We start from the raw sequence: 22,744 nt of genomic DNA, 5'->3' as shown, positions 1-22,744 counted from the left end.
TTAACTTATATCACCTGTTTAAATTAGATAAAATGAAACATTGTGTAATTATCCACCAAAACCAAACTGCACACTAGAGATGTAAATGCAAACCGAAAAATTCCCTGTTCTTAACCTCAACCATTTTACTCTTTGAAACTCTGAATACATATGAATAAAAAAGGTCTAACCTGATACACAGCATATAATATGGTATCTTTGTCACTTATATGGAAAGATTTTCAGGGTTGCACATAGCCATGAATTATGACCTTCATTTTTAAAATCCTACGAAAACAAGATCTAATATCCATGGGCTTTGGTCCTGACAGCCAAGGGTTGCACTCTGTACATGATCACTTCATATTAATTAGTTAAACTTTGAAAGGCAATTTGCTAGTCACACAATTAAATTGGATCATTGCCACGGTGATGATAAGGATTTCATGTGAGAATATATATAAATTTCCCATGACAAAATTTGCTTTCTCTCCTGGTGGTTTGTGGGCTATTGATGAGCTTAAACCTCTTCCTTCCCAACATAGCACTGACAATAGATTATTTTTCCCTGTCGATCCTATACACACTAAAGATAGGAAAAACACTGAAAATAGTATGGGCTTTGTTTTCTGTCCAAAAAGTCCTTTTTTGACTTCTTCATCATCATCTTCATAATCACCACCACCACCACCACCACCACCACCACCACCACCACGAACACCAACACCAACACCAACACCATCATCACCAACATCATTTAATTTACATGAAATTGAATTTGGAATTTTGTTACACCAAAGAATGAAATGAAAAGTATTGTGCTTGAAGCAGAGATATTGATGAACACTAGTTTCTGTGCAGTCATTATAGTGTTATAAAGACATTGCCAAAGTTGCTTCAGATGATAGATTGAAATGCTCGAGCCCTATATAAGAGGTTTTGAGAGTCCCTTAGCGAGAGAATAGTCTTTTACAGCAAGGCCTTCATTAACAAACTTTGATTTAACCCACTACCAACAAAGTGATATTGTCCCAGAAATATTATAGTGCCTCTCCAGATACAGCTGTTATCCACTAATACACATCTACTTCTCTTTCTTACTTATCATGTTGATATGGGCTTAGGATACAATATATTCTGATTTATTAATGGTATTTTAGTATTATTTGGGCTACTTGTTAAAATTTCAAAGGAACAAACCTATTCCATTATTTTATCCCATACAACTTTTAATTTGATCTTGAAGAAGTATCAAAAATGTGTATCTTTTCATCAAAACTTGTAACTTCCATCTTGTGAAACTCCCACTGAACCTCAATGGATTGATGTCACTGAAAGCATTTAAAGACTCTCCTACTACATTATTGCAACTCTGAAGAAGATTCACTCTCATAGTGACAGGTTGGCTGAAAAACAAATCACTTTCTATGCTTTGGAAAGTGTTTAAAACATTTACATTAACTTTTGATATGAAACTAGTTATGACTTTGAGAAAAGGGAGCAGACAGGCCCTAGAAAGTATGTATTTAAAATTCTTTTCTTTTTTTTTTCTTTTTTCAGAGCTGGGGACCGAACCCAGGGCCTTGCGTTTGCTAGTCAAGCGCTCTACCGCTGAGCTAAATCCCCAACCCCAATTCTTTTCTTAAAATCAGACTTTTTCATGAAATATATTTGGATTATGGTTTCACATCCCTCTCTTTCTCTCCCTTCTTCTATACCTCTCCTGCCACCTATATGTACACTCCTTCTTACTCTCACTAGAAAACAGGCATCTAAGTGATAAAAATAACATAAAAGTTAATGAACTGGAGTAGAACAAAACAGTCAGATAAAAAAGAGCCAATAAAAGGCACAAGAATCAAATACAGAAACAGAGACCCAGACTTCCACACACACACCCAGGAATTCCACAGAAACATAAAACCAGGAAAAATATATACACAAAACAAACAGAGTAACAAATAATAGATACATAAACAAATAACAAAAGGAAAAAGAAATTTTGAAGAAAAAGTTTTGACCGATTATGAGACAAGGATCCTCCAAAGATAATGTTGAGTTCCCTTAATGCTTTATACACATTCTAAACTTTAAATTAGTTTGTTTCCCCAGTGAGATTCCCTTGGAGAAAATCAAGTTTTCATTTTCAAATGATTACCCATTGGAGATAACTTCTGGTTTAGAGATAAGGTGATGTGCAGGGCTGGGCTTCTTTCAAGGGCTAATTAATAGGTAAGGAGATCTGTGTGGTTCTGTCTTCTGAGCATCATGTATGTGTGACATTCAAGAAGTCACAATCTATATGAACAGACCCTAAATATTCAAAGTAACTAAGGACAGTGCTGGAGAATAGAAAATGATGTAGCCACTGGTGTCTTACTAGTGGTTAAATGTATAGCTTTACACCCATGTTCACCGAAATGGCTTAGGTTAAATAAAGGGGTTCATAAAGCAAAATATAAAGATATGCTCGTGCTATCATGGTTTAGTCCAAAGAGGTTATTTTGGTTGGGGAGGATGGGAGATTAAGAGTGTAGAGGGCTTCCATACATGTGTTGTGCATGTATGGAATGTCAAAGAATAACTTGCTTTCTTAAAACTTCTAAATGTAACCACCAAGTGCGTTTGGCAGACATTCTCTCAAGTCAGCTCTATTTATTTTAAAAATTGGGTCTCATTGTGTGGCTCAAATTGACCTAGAATTCCCAGTGTTCTCTCACCTGCCTTCCCTGCCCTTTTTGGAGGTTTATTCTTCCTTCACAAAATTAAAGAAAATATGTAAATTTTCTGTTTTTGAAGTTTGATTACATAATGCAATATCTGTCATTTGTTTTTCATTTAACAATATATCTTGAATACATGTGAATGAAGAAATTCTTCATGGAACATCATGCAATTAAGAAATGGCAGTATACTCATTTGTTTAAACAATAGCCTACCTGTGTAATTCATATTATTTTTATTTTCATTAACTAAAGTTCGTTACTGAAAATCATCATGAACACTGACTCAGGCACTGTACTCAGTGGTGAAAATTTCATTGTATTTTGTATAAGTTACAAAACACGTTGTAGGAATGATGTCAAGGCTGTAAATAATATAATACTTGTATAAATACTGCCAAATTTAGATCTCAGAAGACTATAATAAATAACATTGCCATCAGTTATATATGAAAGAACCCATAATATACCATTCAAAATTAAATGATTCATATATTTTAAAACGTTATCAGTCTCTGACTTCTGTCAGTTGTTGAATTAGGGGAAGAATTGATGAAGTTGAAGCGGAGGGCAACCTCTATAGGAAGACCAGCAGTCTCAACTAACCCGGACCGCTGAGATCTCCCATACACTGAGCCAACAACCAGGCAGCATATACAAGGTGATCTGAGGCCCTGACACATGTATAGCACAGAACTGCCTGGTCTGGCCTAATCCTTGAGAGACTTGAGGCCCCAGGGGTTATGGTGCCTCTTAGGATCTGGGAAACATCCTCTTGGAGTAAGGAAAGCAAGAGTTGGAATGGGATGAACTGTGGGAGGGGACCAGGAGAGTGTACAATGGAAGTAATGTAAATAAATAAAATAATTTATAAAATAATTTCACTCATAAGGTCAAATGCTAGATTCATATTAACCTCTACATTGCAATTCAATTGTGAAGTTTAGCGTTTTATGCTTACTGAACTGTGTAAGCACTAATCCTTAACTTACTCTTCATACTATTTGCGAATTGTCTCCTATCTTATTACATTGCATCAATTGTGTTTGCATACATAGAAGGCTTACTCTTTATAATTGGTGCAGATAATACATTCATGATTTTTTTTATTTTAATGATCTGTTATGTGTGAATGTCTATGTATAGATTTGTGCACATGAACACGGGTACTTGGGGAGACCAGGAGATGTCAGATACCCTAGAGTTGCTTTTACAGTTGGTTGCAAGTGGCTTCATGGGTATTGGAAACTGAACGTGTTTGTTCTAAATAGTAGTAAGTGATCTTAACCACTAAGCTAATACTACAATACTTATTCCATAATAAAATTAACCTACTTATCATTTTCTCATGTATTTTAGTGTATCTTTGAATTTGAGACATCTTGCCACCTTCTAGGTGCTGAGACTCCATTCAGGCATTATTTTTTCCAATTTTCTTTCCTTTATCATAGTAAGATGTGTTGGATTAAATATGTTAATATTATCCAGTAAATCTTTCACATTTTTACTTATAGAACCTCGGGTCAGTATATTTTTCTTTCCTCTGCAATGACTATATTAATTTTACAGTTTGCACTTCTCCCTTTCTTTACACAGTCCATCTCATGTGTTTTTGCTTTCATATAGAATGAAGTAAAAGCCTTTTATTTTTTCTTTGAATAGATAATGAACAAAGAAAATATGTTGATTTTCCTATTTTAAGGCCATAAATTATTTCTTTAAAATGTTCCTAGAGTTTTGTTTTTTTTTCTTTTTCTTATTATTGTTCTCATTAGTATCTTTATTAATATTCGGTGTAAGCTTTTATGTATTCAGGTCATGTAATGAATATGGAAATCTTCAAAAATATATGTGTAGGTATCAAATGTAGGTTCTTGGTTTTACATGGCATGAAATTTTATCTGCTCGGCCACCTCACTGGAGCACACTATAAAATTTAAGGTGACATATAGCTCCAGGCTGCTTTTATATAGACAATATTTTCATCATTTTGCTTTTAAAAAATAGTTTTGGGGAGATGTGGATTTAGCTCAGTGGTAGAGCACTTGCCTAGGAAGCACAAGGCCCTGGGATCGGTCCCCAGCTCCGAAAAAAAGAATAAAAAAAAATAGTTTTGGTTATTCTAATATATTTTATTTGCCATGTCTTCTTGGTAACCAAAGTATGCTTATTTTAATATTTAATTAATAATTTAGTCATAATTATTATGTACTTGAAACCTAGCTGGAAATAATGAAATGAGAAACTCTTGTTTCTGCCAAGGTTGGTATAGCTACCAACTACATGTGATTTTTAATCACTAAATAGGAGTTAGGATTATATTATTAAATTATATTTAATTCTATTTATATTTAATTCCACATCAAGTAAATAGATTTTATTTTGCTTCAATTAATTAAATGTGCTATAGCAGGAAAAAGTTTAATTTCCTTTTGTTAGGTTAAGACTAAATTTAACTTTTACATTCTCCTGCCTATCAGAAAGTTACTATTCTTATACAGAAAGATGTGCCAGGCACAGGTCTGATTTCTAGTATAACATGTAATTACAATCAACAGTCTTGTCAGTTTCAAGGGATTTTTCACTTCACGCCTATAAAACACAATGATCAACATGGCACGATAACCATAAGGGCTGTGCAGTGGCATAAATAGCTTGGTGATAGCCAACAGCTCTCTAATTTTGCTTAAGTCTTGCTCAATGAACATGGATGTTACTGGTAATTTAGCCAAATATATAAATCTATTGAAGCTGTGGTTATGGGGGAGAATGTACAGCCCCTTACTTACTTAAGCCAGTATCATACGTAACAACAATCATAGCCATGTGTCCTTATATACAGAATTAATTACAGTCTCTGCAACAAAGATCACAGTAAAAATCCCAGCCATTCAAAATGCAGGATAGAAACTTCAAGTTCAGTCTCAATGGCTCTATCTACAAAATGTCACTTGATTCAAGGTTGAGGAACATTCCCAAAGAGGGGGAAAGAAGATTGTAAGAGACTAAATTTTACTATGAGATGGTGTCTCAAAGTAACATCAGAAATTACACTTATAAGGTCTCACTAACATGACTGCCAAAAAAAAAAAAAAAAACAGCTGAGGAAGACAAAGAATGGGGAAGAATTGAAGTTTAGTTTTCTTTCTGTTTCTTTTCATTCATTCATTCATTCATTCCTCCTCCTCCTCCTCCTTCTCCTCCTTTTCCTCCTCCTTCTTCTTCTTCTTCATCTTCTTCCTCTTCCTCTTCCTCTTCCTCCTCCTCCTTCTCCTCATTTTCTCTCTCTCTTTCCCTCTCCCCCACCCCCCCCTCTCTCATTGTTGGATATTTCCTGTTCAAATTTCGAGTGTTATTCCCTTTTCCAGGTTTTCAGTCCATAAGCCCCTTAACCCTTCCCCCTAACCTTCTATAAGGTTGTTCACATCTCCACCCACGGCCTCCCAACACCTCCCCATATTCCCCTACACTAGGGGTCCAACCTTGGTAAACAAGAGTTTCTCATTACATTTTTCCCAGCAAGGCCATCCTTTGATACTTATGCAGTTGGAACCATGGGTCTGTCCATGTATAGTCTTTCTGTTATGGTTTCCTCCCTGGAAGCTCTAGTTGGTTGGCATTGTTATTATTATGAGGTTGCAAATCCCTTCAGCTCTTTCAATCCTTTCACTAATCCCTCCAACATTGTTCTGGTTCCTGGTTCAGTGGTTTGCTGTATGCATTTCCCTCTGTATTTGACATATTTTGTCTGTGTCTCTCAGGAGGGATCAATATCCAGTCATTGTCAGCCTGCACTTCTTAGCTTCATCCATCTTATCTAGTTTTGGTGTCTGTATATGTATGGGCTACATGTGAGCCAGGCTCTGAATGGCAGGTCCTTCAGTCTCTGTTATAAACTTTGCCTCCTTATCCCCTCCTATTGTTATTTTATTTACCCTTTTAAAGAAAGAGTGAAGCATCTTCATTTTACTCATCATTCTTAAGTTTCATGTGGTCTGGGCATTGCAGGATGGGTAATTCAGCTTTTGGATAATATCTACTTATCAATGAATGCATATCAAGTGTGTTTTTCTGTGATTGAGTAACATCACTCATGATGATATTTTCTAGTTCATTTCATTTGCCTATGAATTTCATAAAGCAACTGTTTTGATAGCTGAGTAATATTCTACTGTGTAGATGGAGTAATATTCTACTGTGTAGATGGACCACATTTCTGTATCCATTCCTCTGTTGAAGGACATCTGGATTCTTTCCAGCTTCTGGTTATTTTAAATTAGGAGGCTATGAACACATTCAAATATATTTCACTGTTGTGTGTTGGACCATCTTATGGGTATATGCCCAAGAGAGGTATAGCTAGGTCCTAGGGTCATGGAATGTCCAATATTCTGAGGAACCTTCAGATTATTTTTCAAAAGAATTGTAACAGTCTGCAATCCCACCAACAATGGAGGAGTGTTCCTCTTTCTCCACATCCTCTCCAGCATCTGCTGTCACCTTATATTTATTTATATCTTAGAAATTCTGACTGGTGTGAGGTGGAATCTCAGATTTGTTTTGATATGATTTTCCCTGACGACTAAGGATGCTGAACATTTATTAAGTTGTTTTTTGGCCATTTGAAAACCTTTAGATGAGAATGTTTTGTAACTCACTGTACCCTATTTTTAATAGGGCATTTTTGGTCTGTAGAGTCTAATTTCTTAAGTTCTTTGTATATTTTGGATATTACCCACGATCAGATATAGGATTGGTTAAAATCTTTTCCCAATCTGTTGGTTACAGTTTTGTCCAAATGATGCTGTCTTTTGCCATACAGAACCTTTGTTGTTTTATGAGGTCCTATTTGTCAATTCTTGATCTTAAAGCATAAGTCATGTCTGTTTTGTTCAGGTAATGTCCTCCAGTCCCCATGTATTTAAGACTCTTCCCCACCTTTACTTCTATTTGTTTGCATGTATCTGGTTTGATGTGTAGGTCCTTGATTCATTTGGACTTTAGCTTAGTACATGGTCATAAAATGGGAATCTGGCTTGGGACAGGAGAGATCTTTTCATCCTAATTCACCATGGTTCCCCCAAGTTATGACAATATGGTTTACCTGTTCACCTGATGCTGTTATGGCCAGTCTGCTGGCTAACAGAGGAGAAGCACCACTTCCTCTGCATACAGCAACGTCTATGCTCAACCCCCTTTCTCCCACAGACCTCCTCCCATTTCCTATGAGCACAATGAATCTTTAAAGAATTTTATGGACACCAAATGTGGGAAAACATGTGGTATGTGTCCATTTTCCATGTGAGGGACCTTCCCAATGTAAGCCCTTCTCTATTTAAAGGATCAGATACCAAACAGACCCACACAGGCATGTCTCTACCCAGAAGCTCAGGAAAATACTCAAATGTCAGAGTATCTTGAAATCCAGCTATCCATCCTGTTTCCTGCTATGACCCAACACATGAACAAACACACACACACACATACACACACACACACACACACACACACACACAAACACACAGAATCTGGCTATGCCTTTCTTCTCCTAGAGTAGAAATTGTAGGTAATAATTTCTGCTTTATATGTTCCCAAGGATCAATGTGCCATGTTCTATCTGACCACTTAAATGACTTAATGACTTAGAAAACATGAATTGTCAGAGCTCTGGATCTAGGTGCGGGGGAAAGGGAGTAGGCACAGTGGCCAACCTCACTGTCCCCAATGCTATCTGCTCTGGTCCTAGTTTCCTTGTTCAAAGTCAGACTGTCTGGTGTCTACTACTCTCCTCGCAACCCATGCCAACAACTGCACCTCTGAAATTCTTTCTCTTCCTCCAAGAAAAGGACTTCTTGGTATTTGGAAGGCTGAGGCAGGGGAATCATTACAAGCATGAGGCCAGCATAGGCTATAGAGTGAGACACTGTCTTGAAAGAGGGAGTGGAGGAAGAAGGGGAAGGGAAAAGGAGCAGAAGGAAGCAGAGGGGTAAGGAGGGATAGAGGGATGGGCTGCTGTAAACATCTATCTCCAATGCTCACCAACACAGCTACAGCTTTCATAAACTCCATGAAGAATCCCAATGTAAGGGTGCACAGTCATTCACCGAACACGCACACACACACACACACACACACACACACACACACACACACACACACAGAGAGAGAGAGAGAGAGAGAGAGAGAGTCATCTCATGCAAAGCCTCCATTCAAAGAAAAGAGAGAGCACACATCTTAGGCTCAGAGCCTCTCTGTGAATGGCAGTCAGCCTGAGCATTTGGCCACCATGCCCTTAGGACTCAGAGGCAACACCTCAGAGCACACCTGCACACCATGCTTAGTGTGGCACTATTCCCAGTAACCAAAATGTGGTATCTGCCTGTGCATCCATCAATAGACCATTGAATAAGTCCTGGTACACATACACAATGGAATTTTATCCAGCCACATAAGGGATTGAATTAAGTCTTTGGTAGGAAAACTGGAGACCCGCGCATTAAGCAAAATCAACCAGACACCGATAAGCAAATGCTTTAATTTTTGTCTCGTTTGAGAGTCCTGAAATTCTTTACAGAATCTTTGTGGGTTCTTAACAGATCCAAAAAAAACCCCAAATATGTCCATATTTCATGAAGGCAGACAAAGGCCTGGAGAAGGAAAGAGACTAGGCAGGGGGGTGGGGTTGGGGGTGAGCAGGAAAGTCGGATAGGTTAAAGCACATGACATGGTTAAAGGAAGTTGTCTTGATGCAACCCAGCACTATGGATAATGAATAGACACTGATATAAAAAATGAAAAAGGAAAAAGAAAAAGAAAAGGTTACAATTTCAGCATCAGAGTCACTGATGAGGATGAGAACCGCCACCTACATTCTAAATGCACAAAGAGCCATGGCCCCCTGGCCTAAAGTGGCTTAGGTATCTTTCCTTTGCAATTTCAAAACACTCACTCAGTCAAATATGAGCTTTCGACATAAAATATAGAAGAAAGGGAAATGGATACACAACTGAAGCACTTTCCATGGAAACACAGAGACCTAGGTACAAGTCCCCTCCCCTGTAAACCCATATAAATGGGAGGATTCAAAAGGGGTGTGTGTGGAGGTTGCCTATAATTAAAGCCTGGGAAGACAGAGTTAGATAATCCAGGGAGGAAAGTGGCAAGCAGAACTCGTCATATTAATGAGTCTGATTTTTACTGAAAGACCTTGCTGCGGAGAATCTGAAAGGAAAGCAATGAAAATCTATGACATCATATCACACATACACACATGTCTGCACAATACACATTCAAACACATGAGTACACATACATATCTCTCACACACACACAAAGAAAGAAAGAGAGAGAGAAAGAAAGGAGGAAATGGATAGATAAAATACATAAGTAGAAAAGTACGAATAGGCTCCATTTATCGTTTTTGATGTAAAAAGAAAGGGGTTGGTCGAAATGCAATGTTTTGTTCTTTAAGTAGCGCTGAAGACCAAATCCAAGAACTTGTGCAGCTAAATGCTCTTCCTGTAGCCCTATTATGCGCTCACTGACCTACCAAAGTGCCGGTGGCCCTCTCAAATTGGAGGGATACGGCTGTGCCCATGTCAGAGTTGGATACAGGTTTCACAGGTGAGAACTCACGTAGATATCATCTCTCTGACTGGCGCTAGAGCGCTCACGAGACCCGGAGCCCCTCCGTGCATTCTTCAATCTCAGACAGTTCAGGCAGGGCTCTCCAAACCTCCATCCTCAACCCACCATAAACCCGGAATGTGGGGACTGGGCCTGAAACACCCTTGCAAATGTCAAGATGGAGGGACCCTGCCTGCTCCCTCTCCCGCCACCCCAGAGCTAGTGGGAGGCACTGGAGGAATGTTTTCCTTGTGCACCCTAGAAGAGACCTCAACTCGTTCAGACGTTTTTCTCCGTGGACAGTGGAAGTCAAGTCATAGATATCTTGATGGTCACTTTTGCTTTGGGATCAATGGTTGGGGGTGGAGATTTGCAGCAGTGTCTCTGAGGTTGTCTTAAAGAGTCAGATATACCGAGAGTGAATCTCTCTGCCCTGCCCTTTGCTGTGTGGACCTGAACAAAGACATCTCTGAACTTCAATTCCTTCTAGCCCGGAGACAGGATGAGTACCTCTTAACTGTAGGCTTGGGACAAAGACTATATACCATCCTATACCTGCAGGTGGGTCAGAGAGCACCTGTAGAGACACGATCCTGCAGCCACCCACGCGCAGCTCCAGTGTGGATTGTTCTGCTCAGGAAAAGAAATGCTTACTTTTCATTGATCCACCTTATGGCTTTGTGGGGCTAATCAGCCTCAAATCAATCCTATTGTTTGCCTGCAGTTAGATCTAACTGTTGATTTATTTACCCATTTCTAGAATTAGACTCTCACCTGGAGTTGGGAGAACTGCTTCAACCATCTCCTCCTTCTAATGGAAACCCTTCTGAGACTTAGAACGTTCTCCCTGAATCCTCAATGTTGCCTTGAGCTAAAATGGCAGGTATCAAAGTAAATCTTATTTCACCCCCCCAAGCCCTAACTAATTATGGAATGTCATCACACCCCGATTATTATTTACCCAATAATGTGCTGATTCCTGATCCAGCCAAAAGCTTAACTGCCATTTAAATGGAGTACGATATTTAAATCTTAATTTCATTACCTGCTGGTAATAATCTTAAAATTATAAATCCAAAGTATCACTCAGAATACATATGCATATGTAAAAGAATCTGTCCTCATTGTTGTTCCATGGCACACATGGCTGTTGGTTTGACTTTCAAACCAGAGATGAATATCCTTTTATGGAGAGAGAGATGACGGGATTTTTCCCAGCCCCGAAGCCTGCTTGGAGAGGGAGAGAAACACATCCACACCATAAAAAAGCAGCTGGGCAAGCACAAGTGCTACGCCTGTCACCTGTGAGATATGAGCCACCTCTATGTGGTTTACTGATTCTCTCACATTTCTGGTAACAAGTCAGTCAATACAACAAAAGCCACTTCAGAATTCCCAGACACTCAACACTAATTTTCACAGAAGGGGATGTGGAGACTGTCAGCCTGTGCAGAACTATCAGACTGCCATGGCCTCGATGCCTATATTCTGGCTGTTATATCTCTAGGGCAATGTTCTAACAGAGGAATAGAGGGTGTGCGGGCTTATCAGCACACATGTGTGCACATGCGCAAAAAAGAACCATCTCGGCAGCTGGGAGTCCTGCACCAGTGGAAGGGGAAGTCTCTGGTCCTGCCATGACTGAACTGCCCAGTAAATGGGATTGTTGGGAAAGGGCAGAATGTTGGGGTGGATCAGGGGAGGAACACCCAGATAGAAGGGAAGTGGGAGGAGCTAGGGAGATGTTAGCCTGGAAACCAGGAAAAAGATTAACATTTGAAATGTAAATAAGAAATACCCAATTTAATAAAGATGCAATAAAAAAGACACTCCTTCTGGAAGAGGAGAATGTATGTTTTCTTTTCAGGGTCTGTCGGAAGACTTGGATACCGGGACAAATGTGGAATGACTTATAGATCCTTGGAAACTTTTGGATATTTTCAGAAACTCCTGGAAAAGTGGAAGATCCACGATCTCAATGGCAAGAGAGGAAGGTTTATGTGAACCTGGAATGTGTGGGGAAATTACCTGTCCAAGTTTGTCAGTAGAAGAGTAAGCAGAAGGTGGGCCAGTAACAGTGTGATCTTCTTTGAATCTTTCACTGTTCTCTCCAGTACTGTGTTTTGTAGATGTTGCTGGCACTCTGGCTACTAACTCATCAAAGTCCACATGTTCTTCATACCCAGTAGACATAACCCGGCTTTTTTTTTTTTCACCTTCTCATGAATGGGCACTAAAGATGAGGCCACTCTCTATCTAGTAGCAAGATGTAAGCAGATCTTCTGGTATCCCTGGTCCTCAGCATTGAGATGTGTTAAGAAAATAAATAAATAAAATACTTGTTTTATATGTTCCTACCACAGCTGTTATTTACAATATGTGTCAAAGAATCCAGACTCGCCCCTAGTTAAATACTTCTTTACTCGTATTAATACGTAGCCGTGGAATCTTATATTTCCAATTACTCCTTCCCATCGGCTCTAGGTGAATCTATATTGCCATTATTTCATGTTACAGAGCAATCATGACTGAAAATGTTAATTTTAGTCCTGTTTTAATTACTCTGTTCCTCATGCACTGATTTCTGTGTGTGAATATCAATTTCTGACTCATTATTTTGTCTCCTTAAATGATTCTTCTGTAACATTCTTTTTCAAAGTCTACTTTTAATTTTTAATTATCTCCGTGAGTGTACGCGCGCGTGTGTGTGTGTGTGTGTGTGTGTGTGTGTGTGTGTGTGTGTGTGTACACATATGAGCACTATGTCCAAGAAAGCCAATAGGGGGCGGTAGATCTCCTGGAGCTGAAATAACAAGTGTTTATGGGTCAGAGGACTCGGGAGCCTTAATCCAAACTCAGATATCCTGTAAAAGCAGTTTGCATTCTTAATTACTATGTCGTCTCTGTGGCACCCTTTTAACATTTCTTCAATTAGTCCAGTTGTTTAGCAATTCCGTTAGATGTTGTGTGGGAAAAAACAAAACTTTTTAAAAGTTTTATCTTTAATAGGCACTTTTTTCTTCTGAGCACAGAACTGGAACTTTAGAGTTATTTATTTCGGAAGTGAACTTGTGCCATCCTGCCTGTTTTGCAGTGGGTTTGATTTCGAATCTAACCACACCTGTACCTTCTGTTTTGATTCTCTGTTCTTTTTCTTGTATTATTTTTTTCTTTCAGGCTTTTCTACTACCAAGTTTTTTATTATATAAATATCTGATCGTATTAATTATGTATCTCTTCCAGCTCAGCTTTTAACTCTCATGAGCACTGAGGACTGTGTCTGGCTGTACTCTGTTTTCAGCACCTAGGACAGCTCCCGGGTCTCAGCCACATTAAGTGTTTGTTTAAAAAAGGGGCCTTTTCTTCTTATTTTACAGATGAGATGCCTCAGGAAGAGAAAGGTTATGGTAACGGAACACACTGGGATTCCTAACGTGGTTTCTGAGAGACTTAATGAGTTGAAGACAGGAGACCCTAGGTTTCATAGGTTTTTTACAAGGCCACAGAGGATGAAAGGTAACACGTTCAGTATGGCGAGAACAGCTTAGATTTTGGTTACTACAACTCAGTGTGGATCCGCTCACATCAGCCCCTACCTGGATGTGCGCCTTGCCTGGAAGATTGTTAAGACAATTGCACATTGAATCCTGTTCTGACATGTAAGCATAATTGTTGAGGACAAATAATCTTTCTATGATTATAGCTATAAAAATTTATTTTTCTTATGTTTATATATTTTGTTGTATTTATTGTATTTTGTTGTATTATGTTTGAGACAAGATCTTACAATGTATCTTTTGCTTGCCTGGAACTTGTTTTGTAGACCAGGCTGATTATAAGAGAACCTTTAAAAAACATTCTTAGAAGCAAGTACAAGCAAGCCTGATTTTTCCCTGTCTTGCCCTGAAGACCCATATTAATAAAGTAATGTGTGGAAAATATTGATTAACTGTTATTGATCCTCCTCTACTCTGCTGGGAAGGAGCCAAAGGAAAGCCAGGCAGAAGCAAGGACTGAAATTGAAATCTTGAAAGAAGAGAGTAGGGACAAGGGCTTGTATCCTGAATCCATGTGTTTATTCCAGGAAGCAAAAACTAGCCTATAGTGATAAAGGCATCATCATGGTTTGAATATGTTTGACCCAGGCTTGTCCCATGCCTGACAACCTAAGTTTGATATCCAGGACCCACATGGAGGAAGGAGAGAGCTGACACTCACATGTTGTCCTTTACCTCCGTGTGTGTGTGTGTGTGTGTGTGTGTGTGTGTGTGTGTGTGCGTGTGTGCGCGCGCACTCTTACAGATTAAAAGTTGACTATTTCCTAGACAGATTCCAGGCAATGAAGTTAAATCAGAAACATATAAACCAATTCAACAACCCCATAACCCCTAAGGATATAGAAGCAGTCATTAAAGGTCTCCCAACCAGAAAAAACCCAGGTCCAGATGGGTATACTGAAGAATTCTATCAGACCTCCATAGAAGACCTCATACCAATACTATCCAAAATATTCCACAAAATTCAAACAGATGGAGCACTACCAAATTCCTTCTATAAAGCCCCAATTACTCTTATACCTAAACCACAAAGACCCAACAAAGACAGTGAACTTCAGACCAATTTCCCTTATGAATATCGACGCAAAAAGACTCAATAACATTCTGGCAAACAGAATCCAAGAGCACGTCAAAACAATCATACACCATGATCAAGTAGGCTACATCCCAGGAATTCAGGGAAGGTTTAATATATGGAAAACCATCAACGTGATCCATTATATAAACAAACTTAAAACAAATCCACATGATCATTTCATTAGACGCTGAGAAAGCATTTGAAAAAATTCAACGTCACATCATGATAAAAGTCTTGGAAATAATAGGAATTCAAAGCCTATACCAAAACATAGTAAAAGCCATATACAGCAAACCAGTTGCTAACATTAAACTAAATGGAGAGAAACATGGAGCAATTCCACTAAAATCAGGGACTAAACAAGGTTGCCCACTCTCGCCCTACTTATTCAATATAGTTTTGAAGTTCTAGCCAGAGCAATCACACAACAAAAGGAAATCAAGGGGATACAGATTGGTAAAGAAGAAGTCAAAATATCACTATTTGCAGATGATATGATAGTACATTTAGGAGATCCCAAAAGTTACATCAGGGAACTACGTCAGCAAATTGGCTGGGTAAAAATTAACTCAAATTATTCAGTATCCTTCCTCGACACAAAAGAGAAATAAGCCGAGAAAGAAATTAGGGAAACGACACCTATCACAATAGACCCAAACATTATAAAATACCTCGGTGTGATTTTAACAAAACAAGTAAAAGATCTGTACAATAAGAACTTCAAGACTCTGAAGAAAGAAATTGAAGAAGACTTCAGAAGATGGAAAGATCTCCCATGCTCATGGATTGGCAGGATTAATATAGTAAAATTGGCCATTTTACCAAAAGCGATCTGCAGATTCAATGCAATCACGATCAAAAAACCAATCCAATTCTTCACAGAGTTAGACAGAACAATTTGCTAATTCACCTGGAATAACAAAAAAACCAGGATAGCTAAAAGTATTCTCAACAATAAAAGGACTTCAGGGGGAACCACTATCCTGAACTCAAGCAATATTACAGAGCAATAGTGGTAAAAACTGCATGGTATTGGTACAGAGACAGACAGATAGACCAATGGAAAACAATTGAAGACCCAGAAATGAACCCATACACATATGGGCGCCTGATTTTTGACAAAGGAGCCAAAAGAGTTCAATGGAAAAAAGATAGCATTTCAGCAAATGGTGCTGGATCAACTGGAGGTCAACATGTAGAAGAATGCAAATCGACCCATTCTTATCACCCTGTACAAAGCTTAAGTCCAAGAGGATGAAGAACCTCCACATCAAACCAGATCCACTCAAACTAATAGAAGAAAAACTAGGGCAACATCTCGATCACATGGGCACTGGAATAAATTTCCTGGACAAAACACCAATGGCTTATGTTCTAAGATCCAGGGTCGACAAATGGGATCTCATAAAACTGCAAATCTTCTGTAAGGCAAAGGACACTGTGGTTAGGAGAAAATCGCAACCAACAGATTGAGAAAAGATGTTTACAATCCTACAACAGATAGAGGGCTTATATCCAAAATATACAAAGAACTCAAGATGTTAGACCACAGGGAGACAAATAACCCTATTAAAAAATGGGGTTCAGAACTAAACAAAGAATTCACAGCTAAGGATTGCCGAATGGTTGAGAAACACCTAAAGAAATGTTCAACATCATTATTCATGAGGGAAATGCAAATCAAAACAACTCTGAGATTTAACCTCACACCAGTGAGAATGGCTAAGATCAAAAACTCAAGTGACAACAAATGCTGGCTAGGATGTGGAGAAAGAGGAACACTCCTCCATTGTTGGTGGGATTGCAAACTGGCAAAACTATTCTGGAAATCAGTCTCGAGGTTCCTCAGAAAATTGGACATTGAACTGCCTGAGGATCCAACTATACCTCTCATGGGCATATACCGAAAAGATTCCCCAACATATAAAAAAGACACGTGCTCCACTATGTTCATTGCAGCCTTATTTATAATAGCCAGAAGCTGGAAAGAACCCAGATGCCCTTCAAGAAAGGAATGGATACAGAAAATGTGGTACATCTACACAATGGAATATTACTCAGCTATCAAAACATGCCTTTATGAAATTCATAGATAAATGGTTGGAACTGGAAAATATCATCCTGAGTGAGCTAACACAACTACAGAAAATACACACGGTATGCACTCATTGATAAGTGGCTATTAGCCCAAATGCTTGAATTACCCTAGACGCATAGAACACATAAAACTCAAGACGGATGATCAGAACGTGAAAGCTTCACTCCTTCTTTAAAAGGGGGAACAAGAATACTCTTGTCAGGGAATGGAGAAGCAAAGATTAAAACAGAGACAGAAGGAACACCCATTCAGAGTCTGCCCTACATGTGGCCTATACAGATACAGCCACCAAATTAGACAAGATGGAACCAAGCAAAGAAGTGCAGAACGACAGGAGCCAGATGTAGATCGCTCCTGAGAGACACAGCCAGAATACCGCAAATACAGAAGCGAATGCCAGCAGAAAACCAAGGAACTGAGTATTGTACGCCTGTTGAAGGAATCAGAGAAAGAACTGGAGGAGCTCGAAGGTTCTCGAGACCCCGTATGAACAACAATGCAAAGCACCTAGAGCTTCCAGGGACTAAGCCACTACCTAAAGACTATACATAGACTGACTCTGGACTCTGACCTCATAGGTAGAAATGAATATCCTTGTAAGATAACCAGTGGAAGTGGAAGCCCTTTGTCCTGCTAAGATGAATCCCAGTGAACGTGATTGTTGGGAGGGGCGCATTAAAGGGGGGAAGGGGAGGGGGAGGGGCTAGGGGGATGTTGACTGGGAAAACAGCAAAGGATATAACAATCGAAATGAAATGAAATGAAATGAAAATGAGAAATACTCAAGTTAATAAAGAGAAAAAAGAAAAAAATTCTAAAAGAATTATGCATATTATTCATTCTGCACTCGAGGGTTAGTGAATTTCAGTGGGATCAGGTTATGGGGTGTTTTCTTTCTGATGAATGTGCCTGCAAGTGTTTTAAAACAAAAGGCTTTGACATGTCCTTAATTAAATTAAAATAAATTAATAGTCTATTGAGAGATATTATGACAGAGCTTGACAGTAATAAAGAGGGTCTAACTTCAGCACTGAGCCAAAGGGATACAGGGAGAGGGTAATGGAAAGTGATGGGTACTCAAAAAAAATTGGAGAGAATTGATTTTGTCAGTTGTCAGCTGGTTTTGAAATTACATTTGCAGAACAATGGAATGGAGATTCGGTATTGAAGGAGACACTTTAATGAATCAACATAACAGAGGTTTGGAAATAATTCATCTCAAGATTATATTTAAGATGGAGAAATAGATCACACCTACAATAGTCTTAATGTACTTCTAGAAATTTTAAAATAAAAAAAGTTGGAGATCATCTAGAATCTTTCCCAAAACTGAACAATGATGATTTGCATACTTACTCTTTTCTTACAAAGAAAATGTTTATGGAATGGATTTTGGGAAGGCTTCATTTCCCAACAAAGGAGACTCACTGAGATGCAGGCCTAGGCTAAGATGAGGTTCGTTTGCACGTGTTCCATTACGCATTCAGACATAGTTACTGTGTTTCTATGACTTTTCAAATGTGGGCTTGATTAGACTAGGTACACTGATAATTGAGGACCCTTTCTGATCTGTGACATAAACTAGGTACACTGTTAATTGAGGACATTTTCTCATCTGTGACATAGACTAGGTACAATGATAATTGTCGACATTTTCTCATCTGTGACATAGACTATGTACACTGATAATTGTGGACATTTTATCATCTGTTACATAGAATAGGGAAACTGGTAATTGGAGGAATTCTTTTTTGATCTGTGACATACTGTAATTCTGTCTCTTGCCAGAGTATGTCCTGTGCAATGGGAACCTCTCTCACTTATTTTTCTTCACTTCAGGAAGGCAGTTGCCCTATGATGTTTAGACATAGCACCTCCTCTGACGTGTGATGTGCAGTGAGCCATTACCAAAGAGTGTCACTGAAATCGTCTTGACCAGCAATCACCTTCTGCTACAGTAAACCATTCCTCATCTAGCATGTCGCCTTGGCTCTTCCAATGCACTTCCAAGTGTGGAATTTATTTTTATACAAATGGCTAGCACTGTAACTACATTTCAGGACTTTCTTTATTCTGTCATTAGACTCGGGACAAGATTTTAGATTTATAAGTTATGTTTCAGTCTAGGTCTCAGAAAGTTTTTTATGTCAAATATAACATAAAAACTTCCAAATCTACCCCTAAAACATGCATTGGGTTGAGGAACCCAATGAGCCTTTTATTATTTTGATCATTCATACAAAGAATTTCTCTTGCATCTAACTGATAAAGACATGAATTGCACTGTTATTGTGTTGCCTCAGTGTCCCCTACTGCATTGCACCTGGACTTAGGGTTCACAATAGTCCAACTTTGTAGCAATTCACAATGTTGCATTTCCAAATACAAAAGAATCCCCAACCCCTCTCCTTGAGTTTCTCACTACCAAAAATTCTGTTCTATTCTTCAAATCAAATTTTATTATAGGCCACAAATTTACTGAACTCATCTTGAACATTTCAGCATTTAAAATATAACCTTTATAGAAAAGAAACAGAAGGGCACGGATGTTACCATTTGGTAACTAAAAAAAATAAAAACAAACTTAAAAAAATACATAATGAAAAACGAGATATAACTATTTCTAACCATGCAACTTACCTCTAATATATCCTGAAATGATCACCACTATTTTTATATCAAATATTCATTTTTATTCATTTCTCAATATTTTATGCCATGTTTTAATTACTGATTATGTGGAATCAGAAAAAGAATGTATTATTCTTTAACTCCAAGGATATAAAATAACTTACATTCTGATACATAACCCTGAATATTCTACATTCTAATGAGGAACAAAATAGTGTATAGGTAAAATTATTGTGTATGTATGTAGACTAGAAATTAAGTCTGTTATAAATATAAAGTTGAGACAAGAACTTACCATACTGTGAAAGGAAACTATGCATGAGTATCTCCTCTGAACAAAGATGCATCATCATCCTTTCTCATGTGTAGGTAAGATTTATAGACACTATTGCTAGATATTTTCATGTAGGGATATAAAAAAAGTGAAATTAGTGTCTCAAATTATTATCTTATTTCAATATAAACTATGTAGACATCCTGGAAAATATACTGATATATTTAAACTTCACATCATTCCTTTAGTGGTAAATCGGTTTGCTTTTAAAAGAAAAGTTGGGAGTTCAAAATGGATTTAAAATAAGAGTAACTGCTGTGCAAGTTTCATGACATCATTGGGTCCATGACTCGACGCTGGAAAGTTGGAATCTAGTTATGCACCTGTGACTTGTGACATATACATGTGCACACATATATGCAAATAAACATAGAGATGCACACACATTCATGAAGGCACACAAACTACAAAAAAACATATACTTTCAAAGGTGGTTTTGTTTTGTTTTGTTTTGTTTTTTTTTTTTTTTGCTTTGCTTTCATTTACTAGTAATGACTCATGCCTTTAATTATACCATAAAATCTGACAAGGGGCTGACAAGTAGGAGGCAGGAGCTTCACATGTGAGAGCTTCAGAGCAGATAGTACAAGGCTAATATGAAAAACGTGAAAACTTTATTCAAAATCCTAAGAGTTTGAAATATAGATCAGGACCTGCCCGGCACACAGTAGATTATGGATTTGCTCTTCACAACTGTTTTTTTTTTTTTTTTTTTACTCAAATTTAAGGTGCTTCTCTATTGAATCGTTTTCAAATAACCAAATTGTGGTTAATTTTTAGAATTCGTTTTGTGTTCAAATGTAAATCTCCTAATCTCTAACCTTTATCTCTGATTTTCTAAACCAGAAAAAGCATAGTATCATTCAATATATCTGGTCTATGTGTTGAATATTTTCATTTTAAATGGATTTTTTATAGCATTATAGTTTTCCTGGGATTTACAGATTACCTCCTTGGATTATTAGGGGATACAGACTTAGAACCTTTCTGTAAGACCTTCACTGGTTCTTTCACACAATTTATCAATCCTCTTTCAGGAGACATAAGGACCTGTTGCTGAGTTGTGGCTAAGTTGAGTGTGGATTACAATAGTGTCGACAAACTTCTCCAATGTGAGCCATACATGTTCCTTAAGCACATTCTTGAAAGATTGTTTCCATAATTCATGGTGTTTTCATTAGATAGCTACATTTTTCATTTTTGGCGGATGTTTTTGAAGACTATTCTGGTATTTATGTCAATTGCTAACCCTGTTTCGTAGAAATTTCTGTTTCTTTTCTGGATGCTTCTAGGAACCGTGTTTCTGCTGTTTGTCGGGTTGAGTTTTATCACCTGGGCTCAGATTTCTTTTTATTTATCATGCCTGACATTTGTTTGTTTGAGTATTGTATTATTCTCATTGTTATGCCTGCATACTTTTCTCTTCTTATTTTGACTTTTCCTCCTTTTAGTCTTCAGTAGACCCATGGCTCTTCCACCTGCAGGGAGCCTGTGTATTTCTCATCACTTTTTCTTGTGTATGAGGTGTTTTATAGAGTTATTACTTTTCAATGTCTAAGAGTATAGATTCTGGTTTTGGCATTCATGAAGTTTGCAAAGATCATAACTTCTAGAATAACATGATATCCTTACCTTTTCATTTTTTAGTTTTTCTGGAATGATTAAAAATAACAATTTATAGAGAATAACAAGCATAAGAAAAATGTATATTGTGAACATATTTCTGCAAGAAGTCTCATGTATTGATGCAGCTGAAGTAACAAGAAATGCCATGCTCTCTGTGACTGCCCCCACACCTCCCTCCTCCTTTCCCCACAGTGATAGTATTTACTCATTTACTTCTCTTCTCCCCTTATATTTGTTTATTCATTAGTTGTGTGCTCAAATGATACAGTATTCTAGTTAGTTGAGAGGACAATTTTCAGATGTGACTTATTAGCTTTGCCATGTGGGTCACAGGGATTGATCTTACCACTTCAAGCTCAGCTTGGCAAACAACCACCCTTAGCCAGGGATCCTTTATGCAATCCCCAATTTAATATTTCCTAATACTATCTGAGAGCATTTCTATGACTTCAGAATTACCTGGATTATTTTAGTGGTAAGTGATTATTTGGGAATTAATTTTGTACATTATAGCCACAGCGCTATAATGCTACCCATTCTCCTAGTTCATGCATTACTCATTACATTTGTATATGTGTTTTAAAAAACCCTGCTTAGCCAACAAGCACAACCTCTGCTGATAACATTATATAGCTTCCTTATGTTGATGGCTATGTCTCTACATCATTTTATGCTCACTGTTTTGGCATACTTATTTCTCTTTAATTTATATTTATGATGCACATCATGGAGACCCTTTTGTTTTGGCTCTTTAGATAATAGTGTTTTACCTGGTATTATTTCATTGAGGACACAATCACTTTCCCTAACATTCACATATTTACATTTATACTGTATATTTTTGTCTGGTGATTTGACTATACTATTTATGGTGAAGCAGAAAGAAATCTCTAGTGAAGTAAAAGTCAAACAGTGTTTAAAATATTGACTTCCTGTATTCTTTTTATCTATTACTTATTTTCATAGTAAGGTACAAAGAAGCCTCTCTCATCCTAGTAGTTACTCTTACTTATGTAAAAAATTAATTAGCAAATTAATTAAAATTATTTTAGTACAGTAGCTTTTCTATGCTTATAATACCTAGATGTAATAC

This window comes from Rattus norvegicus, chromosome Y, assembly GCF_036323735.1.
Source record: "Rattus norvegicus strain BN/NHsdMcwi chromosome Y, GRCr8, whole genome shotgun sequence".
NCBI classification, from domain to species: domain Eukaryota; kingdom Metazoa; phylum Chordata; class Mammalia; order Rodentia; family Muridae; genus Rattus; species Rattus norvegicus.
This window is presented reverse-complemented; position numbering follows the sequence as displayed.